The following is a 17,561-nucleotide window of genomic DNA, read 5'->3' on the forward strand; positions in this document are numbered from 1 at the left end:
AAGACTCCTGGTCTTGCCCTCAAAGACCTTCGCTTCATGGGTGGAACTCTTCTACAGTAAGTCTCCAGCAGGTGGCATCATTCCAATTGTTACAGTTCAGTGTGTCTGGCCGTGGCTGATCAGACCAATATGAGCACAGAAGGCTCTACCACAAGTTGGGCACAGGTAATCCATTGACCATTTGGGAGGAAGATATCTCTAAATCTGCACAACTCACATTTCTTGGGGGCAGCTAGGTGGCACAGTGGATAAAGCACTGGCCCTGGATTCAGGAGGACCTGAATTCAAATCCAACCTCAGACACTTGACACTTACTAGCTGTGTGACCCTGGGCAAGTCACTTAACCCTCATTGTCCTGCAAAAAAACAGCTCACATTTCTTTTGAGCTGCCACAATTCTGCTTTGCTTATGGAGCACAGTGCCTTCTTTGACATGTGCTGGATGATCCTGTGACAGTGTCTTCCCATATTTCACAATACATACCAAAGTTCTTCAGAGAGACCTTGAGAGAGTCCTTATATCACTTCTTCTGACGTCCAAGTGAGTGCTTGCTTTGTGTGAGCTCTCCATAAAATAGTCTAAGCAAATACACATTTGGCATTTCAACAATGTGGCCAACCCATAAGAGTTACCCTAGAGTTTGAATTCTTGGCAGTTTAGCTCAAGAAAGGACCTCAATGTCTGCTACCTTATCTGGCCAGATGATCTTCAGAACCTATATAAGACAATGCAAATAGAATCCCTTCAATTTTTTGGCATGGTGCTGGTAGACTATCCAGGTTTCACAGGGATACAATTAATGAGGTCAGCACAACAGCTCTGTAGACCTTCAGTTTGGTGAGCAGCCTAATATCTCTTTTAAGATCCATAAAATCAGTCAGAAAGGGTAGCTGATTTTCAGCATTGTAAGTGAGCTGCCAGCATCCCTAAATGACCTGCAACAAATTTTTCATTGATATAAGGAAGTCCCCAGTGAGAAAACTCCCTCTACAATGCAGGCAATCTTCCCTGCAACATATGGTTTTAGAGAGTTGCCTTGAATTCTAAAAGATTAAGTCACTTACCAGGGTCACAACGCCAATATGGATCAAAGGCAGGATTTGAACCCAGGGCTTCCTGACTTTATTAGTCTCTAAAACCTGGATGCAAGAAATAACAATAAGCTATTTGAGCTCAAGATTGTCACTTGTGCTATGTGGAAGACATGCATTCTCATAATATGGAAGGACAATGAATTGGAACAAAATGGAACAGACCACACATCGAACATGCACAGTTACTAGCACCATGAGAGGCAGTGTTTGAAGTGAACAGAGAACCAACTTTCATGGCCTTTGGAGAATTTATAAATCAAGGAACTGCTGAATAGCAGACAAGTTCTCTTGAAAACTGATAGAGTAGGTGCTAAAACTGCAAAGAATCACAGGGTCTGCTTTTTATAAGAATCGTGTATGTCTTACACCTTTCCAAAAGACAAAATGTGGACTGGAAATGCAATTGTGGTAAGAGCAAACTTTTCTGGAATGAATTTTGATCATCTTTTTTCAACAGATGGCCTTTTTTTTGCTATTTTTCAGTCATTTTTCAGTCATGTCCAACTCTGTGATTTTGGGGGTTTCCTCGGCAAAGATACTAAAGTGGTTTGCCATTTCCTTCTCTAGCACATTTTTACAGATAAAGAAACTGAGGCAAATGGGGTGAAGTGACTTGCCCAGAGTCTCACAGCTTGTCAATGTCTAAGGCCAGATTTTAACTAAGGCAGATGTCTTCCTAATTCCAGGCCTTGCACTCTATCCACTGTGCTACTTAGCTGCTGTTAAATTTCAAACCAATTTAATAGTAAATATCTTCCCTTGGCCCTACTTGGAATATACTTATAATCAACTGTATACACATTAATATATCCAGAGCATTCTTCTTCAGCCTTTGTTTTCATTATAGTATATCTGTTTTCACTAGTCATGATCCATGTAAGGAATGGTTCTGTGAACTTTAGACCTCATTTACCTCTGTAACTTATACTTCTATATGGAATTTTACTGAAATCCACTACAAATAGTTTCAGAGGCAGAAAATCCAGATTCAAATCCTATTTGTTATTTATTTATTTATTTGTTTATTTATTTTTTTTAGTGAGGCAATTGGGGTTAAGTGACTTGCCCAGGGTCACACAGCTAGTAAGTGTTAAGTGTCTGAGGCCGGATTTGAACTCAGGTACTCCTGACTCCAGGGCCGGTGCTCTATCCAATGCGCCATCTAGCTGCCCTTATTATTTATTACCTATGGACCACTGGGCAAGTCATATAACCTTTCTGGACCTCAGGTTCCTCATTCTGAGTTATCAGATGCCAGTTGGCCAAGATGCCATCTGATCACATGAGGAATACATGCAAGAGCAAACATTGAACTGTCACATGAGGGGAGACATGCATGAAGTCAAGGTACAGCCGAGGGAACGGCTTTTGACAAATGGTAAGGTTGGTTTCTCTCGGTTTAATTTTTTCCCCACAATATGATATAGATGGTTGGAAGTTTTCATCCCACCCATCTCATTCTATACCTGGCTTCTATGCCCCCTCCTATATGCCTGATGCCATGGACATCTCAATCCCATGCATCTTATTAAGTCTGACTCAGTTTCCTCCAATATGTTCTGTGGCATGGATGTATGTCCCATCCACCTATTTTAAGCCTGGCATACTGCATGGGCAGTATATATTGCTCAAGCATGGGAATGCTCATATCCCATCATTTCTCTGTTCTTTTATGGTAACCCCCATAATTATCTCAGGTATCATGATAAATACAGTGTTGGATTTGGCCTTGACATCTGTTACCAATTATATTAGATTCTTTAATTTCTCATAATGGCATGAGGATAATTAGGCAGATGATGCAAAAAGTGATGAAACAAAGATAAAAATTCTTTTTAAAATTAATATCACAGCAATTATCTTCTCAATTTACCCTCCACAAGGAGGGACTATAGTAATATTAAGTTTTAGATAATGTTTCAATTTTTGTTTTATTATATGTTTCATGTATAACAACTAAGATTCTGAATTCCCTTAGACATGTTTTTGAGAACTCTCATTGTTTGATTTGATTATTGACAAAGCTATTTTAAAGTTGTGTTAAGCTCAATTTTGTAGGAAATTTACCTGTCTGATTACCAGCATCCACACATCAACCCCTGAAAAGACTTCCATTCCATGACTACACCCAGAGGATGTCCCAAGGACCACCTGAGAAAAGACTTCCAAAGACTTTAAATGAACAGTTTTGTTTTGTTGATTTTTATTCCTTTCTGTTGTTACATACACCATTTGTAATATGTATTCTCTGCAGGCTAGTGTCAAAGCATTGGTTCATGAGGGACCACCCCTCTGGATAAAACTTTTCTCTCTCCCTTTTCTATATTGTTATTAACATATTGTTTGCTAGCATAGGGTATTATATTCTGTTATTTTTTATTGTTTCATCAAGGAAACACCCCATGTTTCTTGAAGAAACAAAGGGGGGGGACTGTAACAATTGGAATGATGCCACCTTCTGGAGACTTACTGTAGAAAAGCTCTGCCATGAGGAGAAGGCATCTGAGGGTAAGATATCCAGCTCTTTGGCATCAGGAAGTGATGTTTGCTTGTGGGAGGAAGAGGGGGCGAGGCTGGTGCTCTTGCTCTTTTTCCTCAGGACTTGGGTGAAGAAGGGAGCTAGAAATGGTCTCTCCCTTTAATAGATAGATGAATCTAGGCCTTTCTCTTTCTCTTCACCAAATTTTTATTCTCCTTAATAAATTCTTAAAAGTCTAACTCTTGCTAAAGCTTATAATTTATTGGCAACCATTCATTAGCTATTTTAGACAAACTAGCTAGAATTTTAGCCCCCTTACAGATGCCTTATAATTATATGTGTTATTATAAGCATGGAATGCATTTGAACTCTTCCCTTGAAATGGTATCCAGCATAAATGAGATTTCATAGCATTTTAGAGCTAGAAAGAACCATAGGGGTATAGTGAGAAGGAAAGTACATTGGACCAGGAGTCAAGAGAATTGGGTTCTGGTTTCAGTTCTGCCTTTGCCCAGCTATGGACAAGTCAACTGGGCATCAGTTTCCTCTTTTGCAAAAGGAAAGGATAAGATTACATGGTTTCTATGTAATCAGCCCTAAAATCCTCTTATTAAATTCATTGAATCCAACCCACTTGTTTTACAGGTGAGGAATCTGAAACCCAGAAAAGTGAAATGATTTATTCAAGGTCATATAGTCAGTGTTAGATTTAGAAATATTACCCAAAGCTCCAAGGCTATTTTCACCAATTATACTCTCATCACCAAATTATACTTAAATTTGACCATAATAGTCACAAGTAGATGATTAGACTTACAAATAGAAATGTCAATTTGTCTTCAGATCTAGCCTCTGACCTTTAAATAGTTTTGTGACATTAGGTAAGTCCATAAAATGGGAATAATAATGTCTATAGGGTCTATCTTAATAGCATTGTCATGAGGCTCAAATGAGATAAATCATATGTAAAGTGCTTTGCAAATATCAATGTACCATATAAATGCCTTCTATCATGTTTAATAAATCAATCAATAAAACAAATGTTTTCTCTAGTCCCAAGCCATGTAATAAAAGGTTCCATCAATTGTAGACCTCTGTAACTTATCCTTGTATAACAAATTTCACTGAAATCCACTAAAAACTACTGGAGTTCTAGCCATTTAAGAATTCCTACTAGTAGTCAATTTGTCCCAAGATGGAAGACAACCATGAATCAGACTTAAACTATAACATGGCACCCTTTTAGCAGTGTGCCAAGCTTTCAAAAAATCAGCTAATCCATTTAAAAGCTATGATGTAATTAATGAGATACACTCAAAATGCTGCACACTTGAATATATTCATTCATTGCTTCAACACACTTTTATTGAGGCCTCCTGTGGGCAAGTTACTGTAAATCAAAGAGATACTTCAATTCGGGGGGTCAACTGCTGATTAGTAAAATGAAATAAGTTGATTATGTGGTATTTCTGAGCCATTCCTACAAATATAGGCATTTGATATATACTTAATGATTTACAAAAATCATAGGATCATAGATTTAGATCTGGGAAAGACTTTAAGGATCATTCAGTCCAAACTCCTCATTTTACAGATAAGGAAACTGAGGACACAACTACTATTAGCCTAAGATCATCCAGGTAGTAAGTTACAGAGCTGGGACAGCTATGTACTGCAGTAGATAGAGCCTCAGGCCTGGAGTCAGGAAGACTTATCTTCCTGAGTTCACATTCTACCTCAGACACATAGCTCTGTGACCCTGGACAAGTCATTTAACCCTATTTGCCTCAGTTTTCTCATCTGTAAAATGAGCTGGAGAAAGAAATGGCAAACCACTCCAGTATCTTTGTCAAGAAAACCCCAAATGGGGTCACAAAGAGTTGAAAATGACTGAAAAATGACTGAACAACAATAAAGTTACAGAGCCAGGATTTCAATAAACACCCTTTGACTCCAAATCTAGCCCTTGTCACCGTACTAGTAAATATCCCCACCCCAATCTCCACTGAATGTTTTGCCAAGTTTAATAAGGGAATCCTGGATTCCTAATGCCTAGGGAAGTGTTATTGTCTTGACCTCCAGGAGTTTAATAAGAAAGAGACACTAATGAGAACCTGTTCCTATAAAAAGTCTTCCATCTGAAAAGAAGACAAAAACCCCTCAGTAATTACCACCTACCTCACACTCAAGAAAGCTTTTAACTTTGGGAAAGTAGCCTCATCTGATGATAATCCTCTGGGCCACTTTCTGCATTTTGGATACCATTATCTTTCCTTGTGAAGCCTTGTGCTAAATCATTGTCAGAAGCATTTTTATGCTTGTGCAAATAGATTAACCATCATGGAGGCAGTAACTCTTGCGCTGCATTATTCATTGTGGAGAAAATTTTCAGCACTGGGTTATGCCTAGCGATAGAATATCATCATTGGGCCAATAAACAACATTAGTGGTCATGGGCCTGGAGCAACTCTGGTGGGCTGCTCTCCCTAAAGTCATAGATAGAGCAGTGAATCAAACATTCCTAGCAGGGTGACAGAAATGTTCACTGGCCACCAAATTGTGTTTTTCTCCCATCAGAAGGCGACCCCACATAAACATACTCATTTCCAGAGATGGCAGCAGGCTTATTTTCTGAGTCCTGAACCGTTAGTTGGGGTGGGGAGAGGGACTGGGGTTGACAAGGGGCTGGCAGAGCACAGGCAACTCAAATGGGCCTTGAAAGGGCAGAGATTGAAAAAAAATGGTTCAAAAGAAAGCTGGATTCAATGGTTGCCTCTTTTTAATATTCCAGGTGTGTGACCTTGGGCAAATTACTTAACCCTGTTTGCCTCAGTTTCCTCATCTATAAAATGAGGTGGAGAAGGAAAAGGCAAACCACTTCAGTATCTTTGCCAAGAAAACCCCAAATGTAGTCATGAAGAATCAAACACGACTGAAATGACTGGAGTTTTCCTCAATCCAGGTCTGGATTTCAGAATTTTATCTGAGGATGCATCCAAGTGATTACACTTGGATTCAATTCTATCTTTAATAGGCAACATACTAAAGGTTCAACAAAACTCAATGGAAAGCTCAAGGAAAATCAGGAAGTGCCCAAGTACTTGCTGGATGATATCTTAGACACTAATAGCTGGCCAATCAGGATTTATAATGAAACGGGTGATTTTATTGATTTAGGCAATTTATATAGAGCTGACTCATTTTCTAGGTCAGTAGCTTAAACCTCTTCCTCTCATCCCCTGCAATAGTGTGACCCACATCGCATTTGTGTGTGCACACATATTCACCCTCAGGCGTATTTTCACTGCTTCCTACCTCCTCTAAGGTCTCTCTGGGTGTTATATGACTCATACTCCTTTCTTCTTTCTTCACTGAGAAGGGAAAAGGTTATTATGGTATCATTTTTTTCAACCTATTTGAGAAAGATCAGCATCCCAGCTAATCTATGCTTTATTTAAAATTGGATCTTGGCTTTTATAGGCAAGCAGCAGAGTATAGTTTAAAAAATAAAACAAAACCCACCAACCTTAGAGTCAGAAGATATGTTGAAATCCCGACTCTGACAATGTCTGGTGACTCATAGGCAAATCACTTCACATCTTAAGCCTCAGTTTCCTCATTTGCAAAATGGAAGGGATAATATAAAATATTTCATAGAGTTCCCGTGAAGAAAAATTTTTGTGAACCTTTCAGGATTAAGTGAATGAACGTTATTTTTAGGCAGTCAGGAAGGAAGATGACGAAGCAGGATGAACAGAGAATGAGATGCTAACAGGAAGGGGAAACTGGGGATAAAGTAAAGTTGACTAGAGAGCAGACAGATGGCAAATTAGGAAGGGAACATGGCGAGTTTTCTGTTACATTTTGGTAGTTCTGAGTATCAGGCAATTGTTTGCTCCTCATCTAGTCCTGCTCACAATGTTTCACCCTCACATATCTGGAGGTATTCAGGAGACAACTCACATCATTTCTTTCAAGACCTTCTTAGCTAATCCATTTACACTGGAGAGGGTAGGTACTAAGCCTATAGGACGGTGACAACTCTTATTTTAAGCCTACATCAAATAGTTGGGGGTGGAAGTCTGGCCAGACTTCTGAGTAAATTGTCTTATCTGCCTTTTAGTTACTGAAAAATTTCTTGAGAGAGGAAGAAGGCCTAGTCACAATTTTGTTTGCTGTGTGATAATCCAAGTGCCTGGCTACAAATTTGTGATGCTTTAATCTTGCTCTTGTTTCCAAAAGAGAGATACACTCTGGCAAGCCATTTTACTCTATGAATCCCAGATAAGAACAGGACAAAAACAGTGAGAAAGCAATTAATTACAGAAACATTATTGTTCTCAGAAATTTGACTTTCAATTTCACTGATGACTGGGAAAGAGAATTGTACTGCAGTTCAGGAATCAATACAAGCAGCAGTGTTTGTGTTTTTAGCCAAAGCACCCACTTAATGAATATATTTAAAGCTATCTATCAGGACTAGTGACTGGAGTGATAGGTATAATATATAAATACCTATATGTTGACATTCACTGAGTTGTATTGATGGAGAGGAGGCTCATCAGAATGAGTTCAAAGTCTGAATTCTATTGTTTTTATATAGAATACTATTGTTTTTAATAATCCTACAACAAAACATATCTTTATTCTCATGCAGTTGGCTAAAAGGTTCAGAGAAGATCCCACTGTGCCTAAAGTCCATGTTGATTTAATTAAATTTGGAGGACTAGACAAACTGCAGAATTTCTCTGCCTCTTCATATGCTACAAATGTTGGTGTAAAAGCTGCATTTACCTTCAGTCTAAAATAAGAAATTTATGGAAAATTTAATATAAAAGATCTGGAAGAAATACAAGGAAGACATTAAAGACTAATTATAAGGCATTCATTAAGGTCAAACTACTTATTATATATGAAAATGTTATCAATATTCTTAAAACTGTCATCATTACTAAGGTAGCTTGAAAGAAAGGTTGGGGCTGAATTGTACATGATGGGGGTGATTCTAAAAAGTAAAATTGGGTAGGAAAAGGTAAAAGGAACAATTATCTCATTTAAATCACTGGCCCTGGATTCAGGAGGACCTGAGTTCAAATCTGGCCTCAGACACTTGATACTTACTAGCTGCATGACCCTGGGCAAGTCACTTAACCCTCATTGCCCCACAAAAAAAAATTAGGTGTGAAAGAAGAACTACTACAGAGGAAGCAGGTGGGGATGAAGGGCTGGTAATTTAGCAAGTATTCCTTTTTTTTTAACATTTAATAAATTTATTTATTTGTTTGTTTGTTTGTTTGTTTATTAATGGGGCAATGAGGGTTAAGTGACTTGCCCAGGGTCACACAGCTAGTTAAGTGTCAAGTGTCTGAGGCTGGATTTGAACTCAGGTCCTCCTGAATCCAAGGCCAGTGCCTTATCCACTGCGCCACCTAGCTGCCCCCCAAGTATTCTTAATAAACTATGTTTATAAGTTGAGCAAGCATTCTATATAGTTTTTCTTGTTGCTGTTGAATGGACAATGAATTCAATTCATTTACTTCTTGTATTTAGCTGCAGCTTCCTTTCATTCAGTAGTTTGATTGATAGCAACAATGTGAAGATTAATATGACTTGCATTGTCCATTTAACATATCAGTGTGGTCAGTGGATGACAATCTTACACTTGTATCAACACTTGTTTGTAGTTACTGCAAAACTGAGGGACTTTTCGCATTATTTTAATGGACTGCCATAAGCAAATAATATAATAGCCACTTTCTGAGGATGAGCTTCCATACACCATTCGGTTTGGTTGTCTCTCCCTAGGACCGTAGCTGCCCCTTCCATCATAGAAAAACCTGTCAGAGCTTATTCTGCAGGAAGGGCTCTCAGGAACTCAGGACCACTTCATACCATTGGGATAGTGGACAACTCATGAGTTAATATATTTTAAATGTAAGCTTTTCTAGAATACTGGTAAGAAATGTTTGATGACTTTCATAGACATACAGTAATTGAGAACAGGCATTATGGTGAAGTGGTAGGAGCAATGAATGGGCCAGGAACAGGTTGTTTTGACCACACGTTAACTTTTTGTGTGTGTGTGCAGAAGCAGAGTAGGTCAGGAGAATGGTTTTTTAATGTAGTCAATATAAAAGGATGATTAGAGAGTAATTAGGAGAAAGCAAGGTGTAATGGAAAGAATGCAGAGCTGGGAGTCAGAATTCAAACTTTTAAAAAGTTGTAAATTTGTGTTGATATCTTTTGTTGTTGCTGTTGTTTCTACCACTTTCGTTGCAAGTTTATCCTTCTGTCCTTCACTGTCCAGCAAGCCCTCTCTTGTAACAAAGAATAAAAAAGAAAGTAAAGAACAAAAGAATAAAATAGAAAAAAGAATAAAAATGAATAAAAAGGGAGCAGATAGGTAGCACAGTGGATAAAGCTCTGGCCCTAGATTCAGGAAGTCCTGAGTTCAAATCTGGTCTCAGACACTTGATACTTACTAGCTGTGTGACCCTGGGCAAGTCACTTAACCCTTATTGCCCCGAAGGAAAAAAAAGGAATAAAAAGAAAGTCAGTAAAACCAACCAGCACATCCACTAGGTCTGACAGCATATATGACATTCCTCATCCAGTTTCCCAATTCTACAAAGAAGAGTGAAACTGCATTGTCTCATCTCTTCTTCAAGGGGGATGCTAATTCAACAAATATTCAAGAATTGTCTATCACATGTAGGGCACTGTGCTAACTGTGGGTCGTATGAAATAAGGCACAACATCTGACCTCAAAGAGCATCTATTCTGCTGGATGGATAGTATATGAACACAAGAAAATATAATACAAGGTAGGGAGTAAAGTGGGGCAAGAACAATTCCCAATTCTGTGGGAACACAAAATTCTAGAGGAAAGAGAAAAAAGAAAGAGGGGGAGGGGAGTGAGAAGAAAGAGAGAAGGCAGGAGAGAAAAAGAGAGGGAGAAGAGGGAAGGGAGAGAGGAAGGGAGGCAGAAAAGGAAGGGGAGAGCAGAGAGAGAGAGAGAGAAAGAGAGAGAGAGAGAGAGAGAGAGAGAGAGAGAGAGAGAGAGAGAGAGAGAGAGAGAGAGAGAGCACTAAGAAGGGATACCAGGAAAGATTGCATGGAGAAGGTTCCAACTGACCTGAGCCTTGAAGGAAGAAAAGTATTCTGAAAGACAGACATAGAGAATGAGTGAGTTACAGGTATGGTGACAGCTTGTGCGAATGTACAGAGGTGTATTTGGAAGACTGAATAAACAATTCATCCTGGCTACAATATTGCCTACATGAAGGGAAGAACTATTAAGTAAAGCTGTTGTAGAGAACTTTAAATGCCAACATAAGGAATTTGTATTTTATCCTTGGGGCAATAGGTTTTGAACAAGGTAGTGACAGTGGTCAGATCTCAGATTTAGGAATGTCATTTTGGAACCTGTGAAGGATAGACTATATAGGTGAAATACAGGTGACAAGAAGACCAGTTGGGAGGCTATTGAAATAGGGGAAAAGGTGATATGTGCCTGAACAAAAGTTTGAGTTCCATTCCAGGAGGAAATTATTTCAGTAGGGCTGGTCATGTTGTAAGAGCCTGGTCTTTAATTTCTTCTTCTTTAAAATAATGGCACTACACTAGAGGTTTGTAAATGTCCTGTTCTCTAAATGTTCTTAGGTTGACCCAATATTTCCTGGCATAACAAATAGGGAAAGTACTAAACTTAAGAGTGAGGAAGGTCTGAGTTTGAATCCATCTTTCAAACACTGGGAAAGTCATATAACATCTCATCTATAAAATGAAACCAACGATACCTCCCTCTTAGGGTTGTTGTGAGGATCAAATGAGGTAATAAATGCAAAGAGCTTTGCAAACTCTAACGTGCATATAAATTCTTATTCTTATTATTATTGCCCAATCAATTTTAAAAATGATTCTTAGTTAACACATGCAGCACCAACCTAATTAGTATTGATTTCTGTTTACACTAATTTCTACCAGGCAATAATAATAGTATTTTTATGGCTTTATGGTTTTGCAAAAATGCTTTCCATTGGGGTTCTTAACCTGATGCCCCAGAATTTATTTATTTATTTGTTTGTTTGTTTGTTTGTTTTTGCGGGGCAATGGGGTTAAGTGACTTGCCCAGGGTCATACAGCTAGTAAGTGTCAAGTGTCTGAGGCCGGGTTTGAACTCAGGTCCTCCTGAATCCAGGGCTGATGCTTTATCCACTGTGCCACCTAGCTGCGCCCCCCCCGCCCAATTTATTTTTTAAAATATTTTTATGACATTTTAATACAATTGTTTCTCTTGATACACTTTGTGTTTTATCTTATGCATTTAAAAATAATACTCTGGAAAATGGATTCAAAGGCTTCATCAGTCAGCCAAATGGGTCTATGACACAAGCAACATTAAGAACCCATTTTACATACATTATCTCCTTCAACCTTCATAACAATCCTGGAGGTAGATGCTATTATCATCTCCATTTTACAGATGAGGAAACTGAGACTAGGAGACACAATAGCAGTTATACACCTATTGAAGAGGTTGCAGTTAAACCAGGTCTTCCTGACTCCATTCTATTCTGAACATTCTATTCACTCAATATGTACTCAACTCATATGTAAATGATGCTTTTAAAGTCTGGAAAAGAGCTGGTTCTCTTAAGTAGGTAAATATTCTCCTCTCAGGGCATCTAGGTGGCACTATGGCCAAAGTACCAGGCCTGAAGTTAGGAAGACTCAACTTCATGAGTTCAAAACTGATCTCCAACACTTACTAGCTGTGTGACCCTGTGTGTTGCCTCAGTTTTCTCATCTGTAAAATGAGCTGGAGAAAGAAATGGCAAACCACTCCAGGATCTCTGCCAAGAAAACCCGAAATGGGAGTCACAAAGAGTTGGACATGACTGAAAACATGACTGAACAACAAATTCTCTCAATTCTTTTTACACCCCTTACTTTCTCCATGTACACCGTTTTCACTGATTATACAAAAGTAAACTTCATTGTAGCCTCTGTAGAATTACCACTAATGTGTAATTAATGTAGTGGGAGAGCTCCAAGGCTTACAATGAAGGAAAAACAAATGATTATTCATGGTGAGTGCTATATAAACCAACAACGTGAAGGCTCATTACCACTACCCACCCGCTCCATCCTAAATGTGCATTCATGCTAAAAGTCAAGAAAACCTGGGTCCAAATCTGGCCTCTGACACTTACTAGCCACACGACTGTGGGAAAGCCAGTTCAGATCTATATGGCCTAGGCAATCCCAGGGGTTTATCTGCCAAACCATGGCCAGGTTGTAGGTTAGCCCCATCCTTTGGATACATCCAATTATAGAACCCAACTATTATCATTGTCATTTGGAACATTTTATTAATAACTTGTAAAGGAATTTTAAGTGAATTGAAATCACCTGGTACCTATTTAGTTAGAGAACAGCAGCTGAATTGTTTTTATGGGGATTAAATTGCTGGTTGGCTTCATTCTTTTTTTTTTTCTTTGGTTGGGGCAGATAGGGTTAAGTGACTTGCCCAAAGTCACACAGTTAGTAAGTGTTAAGTGTCTGAGGCTGGATTTGAATTCAGGTCTTCCTGAATCAAAGGCCAGTGTTTTATCCACTGTGCCATCTAGCTTCCCCAGGTTGGTTTCATTCTTGTTACACATAGAACAGCTTTTGCATAGGTCCTGGTGTGAAGCTTTAGCTCCAGACTTTTAAAGCTTATTTTTCCCTTCCAGGAAAAGCAGTTTAGTTCTCTCTCTCTTTTTTTTTTTTTTACATGAAGACTTGTTTTGAAAGTTCATAGCAACCAGCTTCTGACATCTGCCTTCTGTGAGGCCTCCTGCTGTGGAGAGGATGATGTCATCCCCAGCTAATGATTACAGGTAGGTGAGTGGGAGATCAGCATTGATTAGTATCATTACAAGCATATCAAAAGCTTAGATTGTGATTAAGGTTTTACTGACTTTCCAGAACAGAGAAAACATACCAAGGAATTCCAAGTAGGAACAATGGGTCACCAGGCCTTTATTCATTGGCTATAACACAGACTGGAACAAATGTAGATTAAAATCATTGTCATATAATGCATGGAGGTGATGAGAATGTTCCCATATACAGTAACATTTTTAAAATTTAAAAAAAAATTTAAATTTTTTAGCAATTTTTGTGGGGGTAAAGAATCAGACATAAAATAGATGCCCATCCACTGGGGAATGGCTAAACAAATTGTGGTGCATGAATGTCATTGGATATTCTCTAGGAAATTATCAATATGATGAATGCAGAGAAGCATGGATTGGAATGATCTGGTACAGAATGAAGCAAGCAAAGCCAAGAAAACAATATATACAATGACTACAACAATGCAAAGGGAAAGAATAATCACAAAGAATCAAAAGGGAATGTTGGGGCAGCTAGGTGGCACAGTGGATAAAGCACCAGCCTTGGATTCAGGAGGACCTGAGTTCAAATCTGGCATCAGACACTTGACATTTACTAGCTGTGTGACCCTGGGCAAGTCACTTAACCCCAATTGCCTCACCCCCCCCCCAAAAAGGGGGGGGAAATGTTGCTAAGAACAAGTATGGCTCCAAAGCAGCAATAAGAGAAGACCTACCCCCATCCCCTTCACTTCTTTGATAAAGTGAGAGGTCCATTGGTATGGCACATTGTTTAAATTTCCAGATTTTTTTGATGCATTAATCAGTTTTTCTGGAGTTTCTGTCTCTTATTTTTCTTAAAAGATATTCGTTATATGGGATGACTCTATGGGAGAGGGAAGGAAGAGGGATATTAGAAGAAACGCTAAAGACATAAAAAGCCTCAGAAGATACCAATGTGCTTGCTGTTTTCTTCATGTAGTTCTGTGTATCCTCATGGATATGCCTAGATGTGGCTCACAGCAGCGAGGCCTGAATAGATAACTCTAGAGTTTGTTTGCTTCCCTAATCCTTCTCCAAGGAAGACTTTGATTCCAGCCAGGAAGGAAGCAGGAGGTTGGGTCAGAGACTGGCCACTGTGCTTTCCTATGAGAGAGAAGGCAATGAGCTAAAATTATATCATTCTACCCCCTAAAGATTGTTAGTCTAGGGGAAACAATTTTTAGGTTCAAACCATACTCCTGATTGCTGTCCTTTAACAAGGAAGGACTTCCTTAAGCCACATATCCAAGGCTTGAGTTTCTTCACACCAAATTCCAGTTCCAAAATGAATACATGTAGCAAATAGGAAATGAACCCATTTATCTAAGTCAACAGTAAAAAATGCTATCTGAGAAGGTACACAGACGAAAATATGTACCAGACAATGAACAAAGTGAAAAAACTCTCCCATTGGGAGTGAAAAATCTCAGCTCAAGCAAGATGGACAGAGGCAAAATGACAGAAACACAGACTGAGACAGAGATAGAGAGGGACACACACACACACACACACACACAACAACAACAACAACAACACATACACATACACATACACACACAAGTCCCAGATCTCACCCAAAGGGAAACTGCCCAAAGTTTCTAGTATAGTAAGCTGGGTACATGGGCATGATTGAGATGCCAACTTCTCTACATGTTGGTTTCTTTTTATAGTCTTTTTCTCCCTTCAGGGACCTGAAGAAAGTCTGGAATCTGATATTTTTTTTTCTCTCAAAGCTGGAAGCCAGAAGCCAGAAGCCCAGGATCTCTCCTTTCCCAGTTTCTCATCAACCTCTCATGCAGGTGTTAAAAAGAAAATTCTTTGCTTGGGCTTTTACCCTGATCAAGACAATTAAAAGTTTATTAAAAATACATCAAGGTAAGAAGACATTTGAGGGCTGATCACTAGAGATCACTGAGGGTTTCAGGAAGGAGCCAGCTTTTATTGATAATTTTCATAATGAGATCAAGACAATTGGGAGGGTCACATCAGTAAAAGGGGATGGACCATTGCATCTCAACTCCTCCCCAATTGCCTGTATGTCTAACAGGTAGAAGATGACCTGCTAACAGGTAGGGCTACATGCTGGATAACAGGTAATACAAAAGCTGCCGACTGGGTGATACCTCCCCCAACACTGATTGACAAGCAGGGCTGGGAAACACTGGGTTACTGAGTCAGCATAACTTTCAATACAGGCATGGAGCATTGAGTAATCAAACTCTTCCAAGAATGAGAATCCCATGTAGATGGCCTTGAGATATAGGTTACACTGATAAAAAATTATTTTTAAAAAATTGACATACTCCTATCACATGGGTAAATAATTTGGAGTTAGGTAGAATGGAATCATCTATAGCTGACTAATCTTAGAGTCAGGAACACCTGTATTCAAGTGCTATCTCTGACACATATTGGCTACATGACCATAAGAAGTGACAACATCTCAGTGCCCCAGGTAAGTCTCTCAGACTAAGTTATTGATGAGTTGCTGATCTGCATGAATGAAGTTTCCATAGCTGGAGTTCTTTACATGCATAGAATCAGAAATCCATACCACCCACCCTTCTCTCCCCCATAAAAAGGATTTGCAATATCCTCTTTAAATATCTCATTTCAAATACTCAATAGGTCAAATACAAATACATGTGAAACTCCTCCCACTGAGCAAGCCATTAAAAACAATTGTATTTTAAATATGTTTGTCAGCTTTACTATTATTTCTCTTTGCCAACTTGGGAGAAAAAAGGTTTTTTTCATTGGCTTTTGAGGCAAAAATTGAACATGTACACAAAAGGCTTATGCAGAGGAAAACTATATTTCCCTGGCAGCTTTCACATGAGCAAATGAGAAGGAAGAAATCTCTCTTTTTTTTTTTCCCCTCTCTCTCTTTTTATTTTATTATTTTTTTTGTGGGGCAATGAGGGTTAAGTGACTTGCCCAGGCTCACACAGCTAGTAAGTGTCAAGTGTCTGAAGCTGGATTTGAACTCAGGTACTCCTGAATCCAAGGTCAGTGCTTTATCCACTGCGCCACCTAGCTGCCCCCTCTCTCTTTTTAATAATAAACATTTTAATTTAAAGTTTTGAATTCCAAATTCTATCCCTCCTTACCATTCCCCTTCCCTGAGGTGGTAGGCAATCAGATATAGGCTATACATATGCAATTATGTAACATTATCATAAGTCATTTTGTATAAGAAAATTTGAATAAAAGAAAAGAATTAAAGAAAGTGAAAAATAGAATGCTTCAGTCTGCATTCAATCAATATCAGTTCTTTCTTTGTAGGTGGATAGTATGCTTTATCATTAGTCTGTCGAGATTGTCTTGGATCATTGTATTGCTGAGAATAGTTAAGTCATTCACAGTTCTTCAACAAACAATACTGCTGTCACTGTACACAATGTTCTGGTTCTGCTCACTTCACCATACATCAGTTCATGTAACAGGCCTTCATCCTATTTGTCATTTCTTATAGCACAATAATATTCCATCACCGTCATATACCACAACTTGTTTAGCCATTCCCCAATTGATGAGCATTCCTTTGATTTCCAATTGTTAGCCACCAGAAAAAGAGCTGCTATAAATATTTTTGTACAAATAGATCTTTTTCTCTTTTGGTGGATGTCTTTGGGATATAAATCTAGCAGTGGTATTGCTGGATCAAAGGGTATGCACAGTTCTATAGCCCTTTGGGCATAGTTCCAAATTGCTCTCCAGAGTGGTTGGATCTGTTCACAACTCCACCAACAGTGGATTAGCATCCCAGTTTTCCCACATCCCCTCCAACATCCAGTATTTCCCTTTTTGTTATATTTGCCACTCTGATAGGTATGAGGTGATGCCTCAGAGTTATTTTAATTTGCATTTCTCTGATCAATAGTGATCTAGAGCATTTTTGATACGACTATAGATAGCTTTGATTTCTTTGTCTGAAAACTGCCTGTTCATATCCTTTGACCATTTATCAATTGGGGAATGACTTGTATTTTTTAAAAATTTGACTCAGTTCTCTTTATGTTTGAAAAATGATGCCTTTATCAGAGATACTTGTTTCAAAATTT

Source organism: Dromiciops gliroides, chromosome 1 (assembly GCF_019393635.1).
Source record: "Dromiciops gliroides isolate mDroGli1 chromosome 1, mDroGli1.pri, whole genome shotgun sequence".
Classification (NCBI taxonomy): domain Eukaryota; kingdom Metazoa; phylum Chordata; class Mammalia; order Microbiotheria; family Microbiotheriidae; genus Dromiciops; species Dromiciops gliroides.